Below are 17,301 nucleotides of genomic sequence, written 5' to 3' on the forward strand. Positions count from 1 at the left end.
TGCACAGGCGAGCTCCCTCTGTACCTACAGGCTTTTGGGATTTGCACCTGTGTGCTAGTGTGTATGCACATGAGAACTCTCTATGGGTTCTAACTTCTTGAGATATGTATCGGTGTATGTCTCAGAGGGCTCCCTCTTAGCCTTGCAGGGTCTCACTTTTTGGGGTATGTACCAGAACGCATGCACATGTATTTCTAGATATACATGTCGGTACCAGAGAACTCCCTGCTATACTAGCAGGCTCTCACACCTTCTTGGGGTGTATATTGATATGCTTGTGTGTATGTACAGAGCAGCTCCGCTTGTACATGTTTTCACTTCTTGCCCTATGTTTCATATACTTTGAGTACAGAAGACTCCATCACATACCCACAGGTTCTCACTACTTGAGATGTGTTGGTACGTTAGTCCGTGTGTGCAGGAGGGCTGCCTTGTGTACATACTTTCACTTCTTGCACTATGTTTCGGTGCACCAATGTATATGTACAGGAGACACCATTGTGTACCCTACAGGTTCTCACTTCTTGAGATGTGTTGGTACGTTAGTGTGTATGTACAGGAGGGCTCCCACCTGTACCTACAGGTTATCAATTCTTAAGATTTGTGTTGGTATGCTAGCGTTTATGTACAGCAGGGCTCCCTCCTGTACCTATAAGTTTTCATTAGCTATGTTTCGTGATGCTAGTGTGTATGTACAGGAGGATTCCCTCGCCTACCTAGAGGTTATCAGTTCTTGAGCTACGTGTTAAAACACTAGCGTGTGTCTGTGTACCTAGTGCAGAGTTTCACTTCTCACACCGTTTGTCAGTACTCTAGTGTGTATGTACAACAGGTTCCCTCTTATACCTACAGGTTCTCACTTCTTCAGATATGTGTTGCTACGGTAGTGTGTACAGCACAGCATGGCTCCTTTCTGTACCAATAGGTTTTCACTTCTTCGCTATGTGTTGATGTGCTAGTGTGTTTGTGCAGGAGGGCTACTGTACCTATAGATTTTTACTTATGGAGATACGTGTAGGTATGCTAGAGTGTGTACAAGAGGGCTCCTGTCTGTCACTTCTTCAGATATGCGTGGGTACGCTAGTATGTACATACACACTGCGGGTCATCATTGGGTACACTAGTGTGGATGTACGGGAGGGCTCGCCCGTGTACCCACTGGCTCTCACTTTTTGTGATATGTGTTGGGACTCTAGTGTGCATGTGTAGGAAGGCTTCTTAATGTACCTGCACGTTTTCAGAGAGGCATGTTGATGCTCTGGAGTGTGTGTACCGGAGGGCTCTTTCATAGTCTCACTTCTTGAGATACGCAGGAGTGTGGAATTTAATCAAATATCTACTTGTCCATGGGACAGGTTGCTTCTTAAATCTACGTGTTCTGTAACAAAATCCACGTGTGCCTTTGGTGCCGTGTAGTAAGAGCTCTGATACTAGCCTCTCTGATTATGCCAGGGCTCACGCTATAGTAAGGTGTGATTACTAGCATTTCCCTTATGTTGCCACCTTTCTGCATACTGGGATTGGAGGGAGCAGTAAGCAATAGTATCTACTAGCGTGCATGTTTTAGGGGTTTTCACCAGGTCGTCTCTAATCTTCTCCCATACTAAGAAAGGTTGGAAATGTACTCCTTGACAAGGGCAGAAGAAAAACTTCTTCCAGGGTTGGAAAAAAAGTGAACTTGTAAACGCTCAACAGATTTTCACATGAGCAAATCTACACATGCATATTTGCCCGTGCTAAAATGGAGTTCACAAATATTGTCTAGGAGTATGATTTCCAGGCCTACTTCCGTAAATGTGTGTGAAATCATGAAATCTGTAATTCTGCACTAAATCAAGGGCATGTACCATGGATGCACCTTTGTGAATTTCATTAAGAATTTAGGTTCTAATTAGGTCTGGTGCTAAGCAAGATCTTTTGGTGTTATTGAAAGTGTATCCCTTTCTCTGTAGGCTGGCTTCAGTGTGACAGCATTCTGCTCTTTCACTAGAAGCATATTAGCCCACAATTAGTTGTTCAATGCGAGGAACTACTGTCGCAAAGTGTGCTTTTTGAAACCAAAAATATCTTTGTGTTTTGCCAATGTTTGTTATAATGGCGAAGGCCCGGCAATACCTACAACAATAAGGTTTTATAAAAAACATGTCGAAACAAGACATGCATTGACAGAACCAAAAGGCTGACCACCAATGTCAGGCCTATTGGCTTTGTCATTGCTTGTTTATTTTCATGTTTCCCATAATCTTGTTGAAGTTGGTTACACTGATTTTCCATTATGATTTTTGGGGGAAATACTAGCATGTATCAACACATTTTGGTAAATAATGCTTCAAAGAAACGGTACCTAACATTTCACTGTAATTTAGCAAAACTTTTTTTTCCAGTTACATTTGTTTGTGAATATTTTATTTTGAAAGCAAATAATCCTCAATTTTGTTTTGAAGCCTCTGCAAATATTTGCATCTTACCAAAGAGCATTCTGGGAGCATTTTAAGTAGCTTCATATTGTTAAACTTTGCAAAGGTTTATACATTTTTATACTCGATCCATTTTCAGTAGTGCAGTCCGAGGTAACAATATTCCCCTAGAGCGCTCACCCTAATAATAAAGGTTTTGTATGAATGATTCTTAAATGCAAGTTGGAGCAGCATTAGCTTTTGGACACAAATATTACCTTAACTGCTGCCAATGCCCTTCCCTGATCCATATTGTGGTAGTGTAATCTGGCAGCCAAAGGGATTGGGCCTACTTGTCACTAGGATAAAATAAACATCAAAACCTGTTGCCCTTGACCCCAAACAATATGTACTGGGCGTATTTGTACAGCAGATTATAGCACTGCATTTTGTGGTTATGATTTTTAAAGATGATTTAGACACGCTCCTGCCAGCATAACCATCAGTGAACAAAGAGGCAAGTAAGTTGTCATGTGTACTTTATAAGCGGCCTGGATTCCTGTTGTAGAGGGGGCGATAGTCTAGTAAATCAAACCCAAGAGGTTTTGTACAGCCACATGCTGAACTCACATACTAAGGCTAAGTCATGTGATGACGAAGGAGGAGACACGGTGAAATACAATATTTGCGGACGATCACACGTCTATCTCAACAGGGAACCCGGGATTGGGTCCAAGTGTTCTGGTTTCACAATGTGCATCACCCGCTGCACGGGCCTCCTTTTCTCTTTCCTTTATTCCACCCAAGGTTACTTTGTTTCTGTTTGGCGCCTGAGGGTAGAGCGGGGGTTGCGGCAGCAGCTTCATGACAGCTCGGCTCGTTGTGGGCTCGAGAGTCCAAGGGCATCGCGAGCTGGGCTCGAGCTTTCGGTGTCTCGCCCATCTGTACTCAAGAGTCCCCCCAAGGAAAGCTGCAGAGGGGTCAGGTAAAGAGCTGCTCTTTCCAGACCCTAGGCCTTCTGCTCCCTTTACTCGGCGCCTGTTTGGAAGAACCGAGCATCCCTCGCTCGGTGCCGCCCTGAGTAGGAATCATTGTTTACATGCAGTATTGAGCCTGGTTTAGGTCTGGGTTCGCTGCGCACCAGAGGGAACCTCATGCGTACGTGTCAGAGTCGGGGCAGGCCTTGTTTTCCATTGTATGTTTATGAGTCTGCAAAGCCCAGTCCATGTAACCCCCGAGCCGGGCCTGTGTGAGCCTGGCTGCTCGGGCCTGTGTTTAATGGTCCCGCACCTGGGGGGTGTCGAGAACCCGAGCCGCGGTGCAGCCGGGCGGATTCATTTAATAAGTGCACGCACGCTGCACTTACACTCGCCCCGGTCTAAGGTTTCCTGCGCGAGGCAGGTTTCATGCTTGGGGCCGGTGAACAATACACAGAGCGCTGCACCCGGATGTGAGAGGCTGTGAGAGGCTTTGAGCGGCTTGGATAAGATTAACCCCCTGTGTCCCAGGTCCTTGTCTCGCCCATGCGTGCCTCGTATCTGTATATGTGCCCCGAGCCGGGACCCAGATTCCTAAGCCTCTCACACGCATGTACAAGGTCTCGATCTCTCCCACACGTGTGCTCCAGGTCCCTGTACCTCCCATATTTGGGTTGTAGGTCCCTGTGTCTTCCATACCTTTTCCAGTTCCCCGTCTCTCCCATATTCGTCTTGCAGGCACTTGTATGTTCTACATGTGTTTTCCAGGTCCCTGGCGCTCTCATATGCGTGTTCCACATCCTAATCTCCCATGATCGTCCTCCAGGTCCCTGTCTCTCCCCAGTGGTCGAAGTGGGGAAAAAAAGTAGGGGAACTGTGGGTGGAGAATCAGGGGGCGGGAACAACCGAAGATTGAATCAGTGGGCGGAGTCAGGGGCGTGGCTAGAAATAGCAAAACATACAAATTTTTAGTACGTTTAGCATTTCACTGACCAGTTACAGCTTATAACGTTATTTAATTAAAAGAATGGATATGTTTATTTGAGGTTTAATTCAGGAAAAAGCAAACACTCATAGGGAATACAGGTTTATGTAAAGCATATGAAATATAAACAGGAACAACATGTTACCTTAATGCTTTTACTCTCATTGTTCAGAAATCCATGATTATTTTTTGTCTCAAACATTGAGGTCATGAATGCAGGGCTCCTCCTATACACATGTGTTAAGCAGGGCTCAGAAGAGAAAGGGACTCTTCAGGAGAATCTAGACTCACAGAAACCCACAAAGGCTCCTTCATATTCATGTCAGCCAGCTATCTGCTCAATCATAATATAGTAAAAAGAACAACTTATGGACAGAATGCAGAGCAATATCATACATTCACCCCAGTGCAGAGAGATGGGCCTAAATCCATTGTTTATTTGCTCACATGCGATTTCAGTTTGGACCCAGCCATATGCAAATCAGTCTTGATCCTGTGCCCAATGAGAACAGTGTAGCCCGAACTGCCAGGCCAGGTCCTCCCTGGACTGGAAACAAGCATCCTAGGACTGGTTTCGGGCTTTCAGCCCTCATCAGCCAGGATAGCTTGATTCCATTGGCATGGAGAGCACAGGACTCATGTCTGAGCATACCTGTCCCACTCGGGGTGACAAATGCAAAAAGAACAATTGATGGACAGAATGCAGAACAAGGTCATACATTCACCCCAGTTCAGAGATCGGGGCTTAAATCCATCGTTTTTTGCTCACCATGCCATTCCAGTTTGGACCCAGCAATATGCAAATCAGTCTTGATCCTGCGCCCAATGTGAACAGGCCAGCCCGAACTGCCAGGCCATATGTATTCAAGTGTCCTTTCATTCGGGAAGTGAACACAAAGCAGTACCCACTGAACTATACACATAACATATTGCTCTTTGATATGCATGGTACATGTTCTTTGCAGCAGGCATATTACCCCTCTGCACTACCTTAGATGAGTAAAATAGCCACTAGACAAAACATGCTCCCATCTCCCTCCAGCAGGTACATTGATCACCAAAGTTATCTTGGCACTTGTATTGTTGACCGAAACCTGCTGAATATACAAATAACTTTGCAGTGTTTTTAAAACTCCTACACTTGTACAAAACCGGTCCCCCCAAACTAAACTGGCCCCCTACCCTTCCAGTCGCCCTGGGAAACGCCTACTCCTGCCCTTTCACTGCTTCTGTCCAGTCAGTACTCCTGCTCGATCAACACTCCTGCTTCGTCAATTCCCCCGACCCCTCCCTTCTCCTGGCCCGTCACTTCTACTGGCCAGTCACTTCTCCTGCCCTGCTCACCGCTCCTGCCCTGTTCACCGCTCCTACCCTGTTCACCGCTCCTGCCCCGCTCACCGCTCCTGCCCTGTTCACCGCTCCTGCCCTGTTCACCGCTCCTGCCCTGTTCACCGCTCCTGCCCCGCTCACTGCTCCTGCCCCGTTCACTGCTCCTGTCCTGTTCACTGCTCCTGTCCTGTTCACTGCTTCTGTCCTGTTCACTGCTCCTGCCCCGTAACCTCTCCTGCCCCGTCACCTCTCCTGCCCCGTCACCTCTCCTGCCCCGTCACCTCTCCTGCCCGTCACCTCTCCTGCCCGTCACCTCTCCTGCCCCGGCACCTCTCCTGCCCCGTCACCTCTCCTGCCCCGTCACCTCTCCTGCCCCGTCACCTCTCCTGCCCCGTCACCTCTCCTGCCCCGTCACCTCTCCTGCCCCGTCACCTCTCCTGCCCATCACCTCACCTGCCCGTCACATCACCTGCCCGTCACATCACCTGCCTGTCATGTCACCTGCCCGTCACTTCTTGTGCCCGGTCACCTCTCCTGCCCTGTTGCCTCTCCTTCCACGTCTCCTCTCCTGCCCTGTTGCTTCTCCTGCCCTGTTGCTGCTCCTGCCCTATTACTGCTCCTGCCCCGTTCACTGCTCCTGCCCCGTTCACTGCTCCTGCCCCGTTTACTGCTCCTGCCCGTTTACTGCTCCTGCCCCGTTCACTGCTCCTGCCCCGTTCACTGCTCCTGCCCCGTTCACTGCTCCTGCCCCGTTCACTGCTCCTGCCTCGTTCATTTCTGCTGCCCCGTTCACTGCTCCTGCCCCGTTCACTTCTCCTGTCCTTTCACCGCTGCTGTCCTTTCACTGCTCACACCCGGTTGCTGCTCTAGCTCAAGCTCCGTCACCTCTCCTGCCCATCACCTCACCTGCCTGTCACATCACCTGCCTGTCATATCACCTGCCCGTCACTTCTTGTGCCCGGTCACCTCTCCTGCCCTATTGCCTCTCCTTCCACGTCTCCTCTCCTGCCCTGTCGCCTCTCCTGCCCCATCACTGCTCCTGCCCCATCACTGCTCCTGCTCCATCACTGCTCCTGCTCCATCACTGCTCCTGCCCCATCACTGCTCCTGCTCCATCACTGCCCCTGCCCTTCATCTTCCCCATAAGGTCACCAATCATAGACTTCAGAACATTGGAATATTTTCTTAAATCACTAACAGACTCCTAAATACTGGGGTCAAACGCCGGGGCTGTCATTGCTTGAGTTGGAAAAGATTTGTCTGCACAGATGGCGTCATTATCAATGGGGCTTTGCAGGGGTGCGAATCTGTTAGTACATGCAATTATTAAATCTGCCAAATCATGTGCACATGGGTCAGGAGGTGGTGTAAATACTGCTTCCAAATATGAGCTTACTCGTTTGGGTATGGGTGCAAAACCACTCTTGCCCTTGGGTTTCTCAAACATCTTTGGAATGGTGTGTGTTACACCGGGGCCTGTATGGGGAGGACAACTGTCAACAGAACTAGAAGTGGCGTGAAAACGGCCCCAGTGCCCTTCCGTCCCCGCCCACTTCTAACGCTGTCTCTCCCATGTGTGTTGCAGGTCCCTGGCCTCTCTCATGCGTGTGTTCCAGGTCCTGGTCTCTCATGCTTGTGTTCCAGGTCCCGGTCTCTCATGCTTGTGTTCCAGGTCCCGGTCTCTCATACGTGTGTTCCAGGTCCCGGTCTTTCTCACACGCATGTTCCAGGTCCCCGTCTATCTCCTACACGTGTTCCAAGTCCTGATCTCCCATACGCATCCTCCAAGTCCCTGTCTCCTATATGTGTGTTGCAGGTCCCTGTGTCTCCCATACCTGTTTCAGTTCCCTGTCTCTCTCATACGTGTGCTTCATGTCCTGATATCTCCCATGCCCATGTTACAGGTCCCTGTCTTTCCCATATGTGTGTTACAGGTCCCTGTATGTCCCATACCTCTTCAAATTCCCTGTCTCACTCATATGCATGTTCCAGGTCACTGTGTCTCCCATAACTGTTCCAGGTTCCAGTCTCTCTCATACCTTTGTTCCAGGTCCCTGTCCCTCCCATACATGTCAATCATATGTTTGGAGTTGGAACTACAGGCCAGCCATGCAGACCTATGTTTAAAACATGAATCATTGAAAGGAGGCTGCATGTTCTGGACTGAGTTTGCAGTGACACAGCATGATAACATGAGAAGTGGTGTATAACTGATCTAGAAAACCAGAGCCTTCTAGACCTCCTTACCAGCAACTTGCAGCCACCAACTATGATACAAGCATCATCACTCACTTATATACATGTTATGAATATCAGTACTTCTGTAGCGCGCGGAGCTTCACAAACGTACTAATCAATCAATCAGTCCGCATTTGTAAAGCACATGACTATCACCCTTCGGGGTGTCTGGGCGCTGAGGGTGCTGTGTCTCCGTCGAAAAGCCTGGCCTTGAGCTTCTTTCTGAAGTCCGACAGAGAGAGTGCTGTTCGGAGGTGGAGGGTCAGCTGGTTCTAGATCTTGGCGGCGATGTAGGAGAAGGAACGGACCCGCTGCGGCTGTATTGGATGTGGGGGGTGCGAGGGGGAGTGAGGCGGAGCGTAGGTGCCTTGAGGGCAGATAGAAGGATAGTCCTTGCTCATGGAGAGCTTTGTAGGGGTGTATGAGGATCTCAAACTGGCATCTCTTATGGATGGGGAGCCAGTGCAGATTTCTGAGGTGTAGAATGATGCACGTTCAGTTAAGGAGGTCTTGAATAAGTCTGGCGGTGGCGTTCTGTATGATCTGGAGTCTTTTGAGGAGCTGGGTAGAGATTCCATCGTAAAGAGCATAACCGTAGTTGAGACGGCTGGTGACCAGGGCCTGTGTGAGAATCTTTTGGTGTTGATTGGCATCCATCTGAAAATTTGGCAGCGCATGCAAAGGCTGTAGAAGCAGGAAGAGGTGACTGCGTTGACTTATCGTTTCATGGTCAGCTGGCTTTCGAGGATGATGCTGAGGTTATTTGCATGGTCGGTCAGTGTGGGTCTGGGTTCTGCTGGCCACCAGCTGTGGTCCCAAACGGAGGTGTTCTTCCCGGAGATCAGAGCTTCTGTTTTGTCTGAGTTGAGTTTGAGGCATTTGTCTCTCATCCATTTAGCTTTGTCAGTCATGGTGTTGCAGAAGTTGGTTTTGGTGTTTGAGGAGTCCTCTGTGAGCGAGAGGCTTAGTTGAGTGTCACCTGCATAGGATATTATGTTGAGTCTGTGGGATCTGATGACATCTGCGAGGGGGGTCATGAAGATTCACAGGGTGGGCTGAGGGATGATCCTTGTGGTATGCTGCAGATGATATCCTTGGGTGCGGAGGTGTAGAGGGCAGTCAGGTGTTCTTTGTGCGTCCTATGATGGAGGCAATCCTCTTGAGGGTGTTTTGGTGTTTGACAATGTTGTAGAGTCTGTTGATGAGGGTGTGGTAGGTGACTTGTCGAATGCAGCAAAGAGGTCATGGAGGATCAGAGCCACATTTTGTCCATAGTCGAGTAGAGTTCTGATGTCATCTGTGGCAGCGATCATCAGAGTCTCAGTGCTGTGGTTGGCACGTAATCCTGATTTCGAGGCGGCAAGGAGGTGGTTGTGTTCCAGCTTTTAAGTGAGCTGATGGCTTTCTTGAGTACCTTTGCTGGTTAGGGGAGCAGGGAGATCAGTCGTTAGTTTTTGAGGTCGCTGGTGTCGGCAGAGGTTTGCTTTTAGAGTGGTTTGACCTCTGCGTGTTTCCATATTTCCAGAGTGGTTGTTGTAGAGACGGAGGTGTTGAGGATGCTGGTGAGTTCTGTGCTGATTAAGATGGTTTTGAGATTGGAAAGATGGTGGGGGTAGGGATCGGTCAGTTCCCCGGAGTGGATGGATGACATGATGGCTGTGGTGATCTGAGTTGTAGGCAGATACCAGGTGATGATCTTTCGACTGGTGTTCGCTTGGGGTTTGGGACGGTTGAGGCTGAGCGAGGTGGGTTGGGGGTCGATGTTTTTGTAGATGGTGGCGATTTTGCTATGGAAGTAGCCCCGGTTTGTGTCTTAGTTATTGGGAAGGGTAGATGGTGTTTTCTGTAGCTGTCAGTTTGGAGAATTCTGTGACTATTTGGAAGAGTTCTTCGAGTGGTTGGCCGTGATAATGATGTGGGCAGCGATGGCTGCTCTCTTGGCATCCTTGGAGTGCCGGTGTGGTTGCTGAGGGCTGCTTTGGGAGTGGGTCTGTCAGGGGTTCTTGGTGGCATGCCATATGTTCTCAAGTCTGTGGCAGCTATGCTTGGTGGTTCTGAGCTCTGGGGTGTACCAACTGGCTTGTTTAGAGGTTTTGCTGGCTTTTACTGAATGAATGATGGTGTAGTCGGTCCAGGTGAGTTCCATGACATGGCGAATTTGATTCTGTCGCTGGATGTGACGTTAGCTTTCAGTATGTGTCTGGCTTTGTCAGTGGGTTCGGTGACCAGTTGGCCGCGGCAGATGTTGTTGAGGTTCTCAAGGAGGATGGTGTAGTTGGCGTCACTGGGGTCGTGATGTGGCAATTGAGGTCCCTGAGTATGACATAGTGGTGAGAGTCGATGGATGCAGTGGCGTTGAGGTTGGAGATGGCGTTGCTGAAAGCTGGACTGGGTCCTAGGAGCCAGTAGGCGTGGGTGCCTCTTATCTTGGTCTTGGCGTTGGTCTTTAGGTGAAAGTTGAGGTGTTCCATGAGGGGCGTCAGGACGTCATTGATAATAGTGCATAGGATTGTTTCCCTGAAGATGATGGCGATGCCCCTTCCGTGTTTGTAGGTGCAGTCTAGTTGAATCATCTTATATCTGTTGGGAGTGGCGGTGGCGATGTCAGGGTTCAAGGAGGGGCTGTGCGATGTTTCAGTGATGAAGGCATCATCTGGGGAACAGGGTGGCGATGGTATCCTAGATTTCGTGGCGTGTTTCCAGAGAGAACGGGTGTTGAACAGGATGCAGTGGAGTGATTCCGGGTTGTTCATAGTTGTCTGATTGGGCACGGTGCAGGGTCTGATGCGGGTAGGAAGTCCTGTGTGGCAGGCGAAGCAGCAGGTGAAGAGAGCTTTGGTTGGCCCGGGGAGGACGTGAAGCAGCTGTTGTTCCAGTGTCCGGGGTCCAGGGCCAGGAACTCCTTGGCAGTGTAGCGGCAGATGGTGGAAGGGCCAGGGTCCTGGTTCAGGGCGCAGTCCAGGTGCGGATGGGCGCAGACGGGCTTGAGTTTGGTGTGCTGGCTGGATGGCCCCGCAGCAGCCTCCATAAGTAGTCCTGAGAAGTGGGTGGGGAACGAAAATGGCAAGAACGGCGGGCAAGATAGCAACTGAGGGGACAGACCCAAACTAACCCAGCAGAATAAACCAACAAAGTGAAATCCATACTAATAATATAAAGAGAGAGACCAAACCTTTGAGGCGGGTAAGCTCCGGAACCACTGCGTCAACCGTAACACCGCATACAGCATTGGAAAGGTGAGGCAAAGCAGATGGACATAGGCTATACACCAGCGCAAAATGTAGTTTTGAAAGGACAAATCATGTGTGGGACAAAGTAGTCCGTTGGATGTAGCACCACCTCTGAGGTGGGTGTGTTCGTACAGCATAAGCGTGAGAATAGCATTCTACCATGTTGAAAATGTGTGGCGTCTGAGTACGCCGTCGGATGACGTTGACGCGGAGTGTGGCGTCTCAGGGGACCACGCCGTGTTGTTGACGTGCTTGAAAGTACCAGGCCAAACAGAAGGCACACTCTGCCCCACTCCTATCTAAAAAAAATCTGCACCACTCCAATCTTCCTCACTCCAGTCTGCCCCACTCCAATCCAAAACAATCTGCCCCACTCCAGTCCAAAACAATCTGCCCTATTCCGGTCCAAAACAATCTGCCCCATTCCAATGTGCCCAACTCCAATCCAAAACAATCTGGCTCACTTCAATCCAAAACAGTCTGTCTCACTCCAATCTGCCCCACTCCAGTCCAAAAACAATCTGCCACACTCCAATCCAAAACAATCTGCCCCACTCCAATCCAAAACAATCTGCCCCACTCAATCCACTCCAGGCTGCCCTACTCCAGCCTGCCCCACTCAGTCTGCCCCAGCCCAATCTGCCCCAGCCCAATCCAAACCAAACTTCCTTACTCTAATCAGCCCCACTCCTATCCAAAACAATCTGCCCACTACAGTGTGCCACACTCCAATCCACAACAATCTGCCCCACTCCAGTTTGCCCCATTCCGTCCAATCCACCTCACCCCAAACCATCCCCTCCTCCCCTATTCACCCCACTCCAATTCGCCACAGCTAATCCAATCTACCCCACTCCAGTCCAATCCAATTCACCTCACCCCAATCCACCCCAACTCACGCCATTCCACCCAACTCTATTCCACCCCACTCTGCCCCACACCAATCTGCTCTACTCCAATCTGCCGCTCCAATCCAAAACAATCTGCCCACTCAATCCAAAACAATCTACCCCACTCCAGGCCAATCCATCACACCCCAATTCACCCACCCCTCTCCAATCCACCACTATCCACCTCACTCCAGTCTAATCCATCCCATCCAGTCCACCCCAGTGCAGTCCAGTCCACCCCACCCTATTCCACTCTACCCCACTGTAATCCACCCCATCCTAGTTCAGTCCACCCCACCCTAGTTCAATCCAACTCACTCAATCCAATTCATCCACACCACTCCAATACACACACCCCCAGTCTGGCCCAATCTACCCCCTCCACTCGAATTCACCCCACTCCAAACTACCCTACTCTATCACCGCCTCATCCCAAATCAATCTAGTCCACCTCACTTTAATCCACCTCACTGCATTTCAATCTACCCAACACCAATCCAATGCACCCCACTCCAGTCCACCCCACTCAATCAAACCCACTCCACCCCAATCCAATTAACCCCAATCTACTCCAATCCACCACCTCAATACATTCCAACCCATTCCACCCTATTTCACTCCACTCTACGCCACTCCACTCTACAACGCTTTGCCACTGAATTCTACTCAACTCTACGACACTGAACTCCAACAAATCCAGTGTATGCCACTCTACTCCCCCCCCCATTGCACTCTACGACACTAACCTTTAGCCATGCTGAACAGCAGCCACACTGGTGCATAACATGGCAAAACCACATTGCCAAAGTCACTAGCTCCTGAATAGGTGAGACATATATTGGCTTTGACAATGATTGTTGTGATGATGTTTCTTGTTCCTCCTGGACCCCTTCCTTTCACAGTCTGAGAAGGGAGCTGACCCGCCCTCGGGTACCACTCGCCTCAGCCTCTTCCAGCGTGAAGCAACGTGTACATAACCCTCCCTACCCACTTGCACATGCCCTTGAGGCGGTGCATAATCACTCTCTGAGGCATTTACACTTACCTTACTCCATGTGTACCTCTGAGGTACGCATGCACCCCCCCCTTACAACCTGCTGCTGGAGGGAGAGCTCTCAGCAGAGGAGCCCTGTCACTGGCTGAGCACCTCACTCCTCTAAACCGTGGACCCGATGCTGACTCCCTCCCCCCCCAACGTACACTCACAGGCGGGGATGGGCCCCATGCCAGTGGATAATCCTGCCTTGAAAGGCTTCTGTGCTCTATCCTACTATCGTGACAACCTGTCATTCAAGTTGTCTTCTTGCACAGGGGAGTGTCACACTACCTTTTCCCTAACCGGTCCTGGAGCAAGAAATGACCAGGCCTTCCTGCTCTACCATCGGACACTGCTGCCCCTTACCGAAGGACAAACAGGGCTTCCAAGGGACACTGACATGTTTCGGGAGTGCCCCTATCCTTTGCCACCTGTACAACGCACCCCTTCTACCCACCCTGCTTCTTAGGTAAGGGTGGGCGTAGTTGGCGGAGTACCACTACACGGAATTCTGTCCGTGAACTCCGCTCTGCCTGTTCCATCTCATCCCAAATAATAAAACAGAAACCTCGCATACCTTTGATAAAACAGCAAGTAACTCTACCTTTACATGCAAAAATGCATATAGTCATCTCACAAAAGTGAAAATGGAAATATAACAAGTAGTGAGAGATGTTATGGTTTTGGTGTCCCCCCTAACCAAGGGAGAGAACCAAGCAGATGCCTTGAACACAAAGAGCACATCATGCTGAACGATTCGGTGGTGGCCCCCTCCTCCTAGGACCACCCCAAGCACAGTTATGGGCAAAAACGCAATCCCAACCAAAGGCCCAGCAAAGCATTATGGGACGAGATTCTAGAGCTGTTCGACTGCGGAGCATCATGAACGCGCGTGCTTCTAAAGATCCCCACAACCCAGCAGTGTCCCTTTACATGAGCCCATCTCTTCACCTGGCGGTTTCCTCTCAGCCCTCTGGGCCCAGTGGACAGGGGTGTGGCCTCTGTCTAGTAGGCGTCTCCCTCCTCTTCCATTATAATGAGATCATGCCGAGCATCATGAGGCGCGCGCTTCAAGAGATCCCAGCATTGTTCCTTTACATGAGCCCATCTCTTCACCTGGCGGTTTCCTCTCAGCTCTCTGGGCCCAGTGGGCAGGGGTGTGGCCTCTGTCTAGTAGGCGTGTCCCTCCTCTTCCATTATAATGAGATCATGCCGAGCATCATGAGGCGCACGCTTCAAGAGATCCCAGCATTGTTCCTTTACATGAGCCTGTCTCTTCACCTGGAGGTTTCCTCTCAGCCCTATGGGCCTAGTGATTGGTGAGGAGAAGGAGGTGTGGCCTATGTCTAGTGGGCGTCTCCCTCCTCTTCCATTATAATGAGATCATGCCGAGCATCATGAGGCGCGCGCTTCAAGAGATCCCAGCAGTGTTCCTTTACATGAGCCCGTCTCTTCACCTGGCGGTTTCCTCTCAGCTCTCTGGGCCCAGTGGTGATCAGAGGGCAGAGGGATGGTCTATGTCTAGTAGGTGTGTATTTCACTCCTGACCTCCTCCTAGCTTCGAGAAGGAAGGCGAGTGTTGGCCTCTAGTGGACTGTTGTGTGGGATTGGTTGGTGAATCTCCCTCCCATCCCTTTCCACCCACACACAGGGTGATGGTGAAGGGACTGCAGGAGGCTAGGCAAGCGCACAAAATAGGCTTCATGTTCTGATGGTGGGCGTCTGCCCTAAAAGAGTGGTGATTCATGTCACTGCGCAGCATCATAAAGGCTCATTGGATGAATAGGGGTTCTATTCTGTCTGCCCTTTGACCTTGAATGAAGCCGTATCTGACCAAGGCACCCATGGCAGTTTCGGCGGTGTAGCAAAGGGGTCGCGATGGTCCCCGAGGCCTTTGGTCGTTCTAGGATCTCGCCAGTGACGAAGACTTGTGTCACTAGAAAAGGATGGGTCCAACCACAGCTGTGGGCTCAAGACTAGCCCTAGTGAGATGAACACAAAGGGCCTTGTTCCCAACACGGATGCGCATTCCTTGACATTAGCGGGTGGGCGGAATGAGGCATTGCAGCAGTTGATTTGGTTTCTCTTACTATTGTTCGAGTGATGAAATCATTTCCTCTGATGCGAGAGTCCCCACCCTCGCTATGCAGAGGATTGATGATGCCCATTTCCAAATTTAGAAATCTTCACCAGCTTTACTTTACGTCGGCTGGTTGTCGTTTGACCTCAAGTCAGCCACTATACCTGAATTTGAATTGGATGGGGAAGTTGGCCGTCTGCTCTTTTGTCTTCGATTCCCTCATTTGCTCCTGCAAAGCTCTGCTTGAAGCAGTTGTACTTTCAGCCCACATGAGCTACATCCTTCCGTTTGCCTCCAGCAAGTCATGCTTGCTTCTTCTCATGTGGCCATGCTTTGTCTCTGAGGTCTTGCTTCATAGGGTGCGATCCACTTCTGAACCCGGGGTCTCCTGCTCCCCCTCGATGCCTCTATGATATCTTTATTAGTGATGGGGTTGTCATCTCTAGGTCACGTGGTCTCTTAGTTGCTCCTAATGCCTCTTTGAAGCTGGGCATGGGGAGACCTCCTCAGGTCTTGAGGGCTCCTGTTCTCCCTCCCTCCATGAAGCCATGGTTCCCTCTCCCTCATGCCCATTTGAATTCATCCTTGGGGAGGGAGTGGCCCTACTCAGACCATGATGTCTCCTACGCCCACCTCATCTCTCTGTTATGTTATATTGATTTGCACACTAATCACCAGAGAGGGTATCCAGGCACTTTGGCAAGGTGTGTAGGTGTGTGGTCTCAATGTGCTTATGTGAAGAGCCAGGCCTTCAGCTTCTTGCAGAACTCGAGAAGTGAGGAGGAGGCTCTGATTGTTGAGGGAGGTCGTTCCATCTCTTGGGTGCAATGTAGGACAATGAGCGACCTACAGTTTTGCTTTTACGGATGCGGGAAGTGTGTGAGAGTGAGGCAGAGCGTAGGTGTCTGGCAGGTTGGTGAAGTGTATGCAGCTGTTCAGGTATTCTGGTCTTGTGTTGTGTAGGGCTTTGTATGTGTGCGTGAGAAGTTTGAATTGGCTGCACTTGTGAGTGGGGAGCCAGTGAAGCTTCCTGAAGTGCAGTGCGGAGTGGGAGGTCAAGTAGGAGTCTTGCGGCTGCGTTCTGGTTGGTCTGGAGTCTGTCTAGGAGTTGTTTTGTGATTCCGGCTTAGAGAGTGGGGCTATAGTCCAGCCTGTTGGTGATGAGTGCTTGCGTTGTGGTCTTTCTGGTGTTCTGAGGCAACTATTTGAAGATCTTAAGCACCATGTGTAGGATGTGGAAGCATGAGGTACACACTGTGTTGATTTGAACCATCGTGTTGAGCTTGTCATCTAGGATTTTCCCTATATTTCCTGCGTGGTGTGTGGGTGTTGATCTTAGCTTTGATGCCCACCAGGTGGAATCCCATGGAGAGGTCTTGTTGCTGAAGAATAGTTATTCTGTCTTGTTGGAGTAGAGATTCAGGCAGTTGGTTCGCATCCAGTCTGCTACCATGGTAATGCAGTTGGTGAAGGTGTTTCTGGTGGTGTTTGTTTTGTCCCTTAGAGAGAGGATGAGTTGGGTGTCATGGGCGTAGGAGATGACGGTGATGTCTTGTGATTGGATGATGTTAGCGAGTAGTGTCATGTATATGGTGATAAGGGTGGGGCTGAGGGATGATCCCTGTTGGACACTGCATATGACTTTCTTCGTGTTTTATGTGAATGATGGCAGTATGACTCCTTGGGCTCTTCCTGTGACTAAGGAACAGATGAATTTGAGAGCAGGTCCTTGCTTGACAATCTTATGGAGTCTTCTGATGAGGGTGTTTAGGCGACACAGTGTCGAAGGCCGTGGAGAGGTCAAGCAGGATGAGGGGTGCTGTTTCTCCTCAGTCTAGGATGTACTAATGTTTTCGATTGACTCGATGAGTGCTGTTTCGGTGCTGGTGTCCTTTCTAAATCCTGATTTAGTGTTGTCCAGAAGATGGTGAAGTTCAAGGTGGGTTGTGAGTTGCGTGTTGGTGGCCTTCTCAATCGGCTTGGCTGTATAGGGCAGCAGGGAGATGGGTTGCTATTTGCTCAGTTGATTTGGGTCACCTGTGGGGTTCTGGAGGAGGACATTGAGTTCTGCAAGTTTCCATTCATCTGGGAAAGTGGCAGATGACTTTGAGGTGTTTATGATGTGGGTCAGGGTGGTGGA

The 17,301-nt window shown here is 50.0% G+C and overlaps 1 protein-coding gene across 1 annotated transcript in view; it reads left to right on the top strand.

Annotated features, from left to right (window-relative positions):
- The window catches only part of LOC147667570 (CMP-N-acetylneuraminate-beta-1,4-galactoside alpha-2,3-sialyltransferase-like), a gene marked incomplete at its 3' end in the record, with an annotated part of 272,337 nt that overhangs the window by 177,180 nt on the left and 77,856 nt on the right, over positions 1 to 17,301 (top strand). The gene's annotated exons all lie outside the window — the stretch shown is intronic.

The sequence above is a fragment of the Lissotriton vulgaris genome, unplaced genomic scaffold (assembly GCF_964263255.1).
Source record: "Lissotriton vulgaris unplaced genomic scaffold, aLisVul1.2 SCAFFOLD_2634, whole genome shotgun sequence".
Classification (NCBI taxonomy): Eukaryota; Metazoa; Chordata; class Amphibia; order Caudata; family Salamandridae; genus Lissotriton; species Lissotriton vulgaris.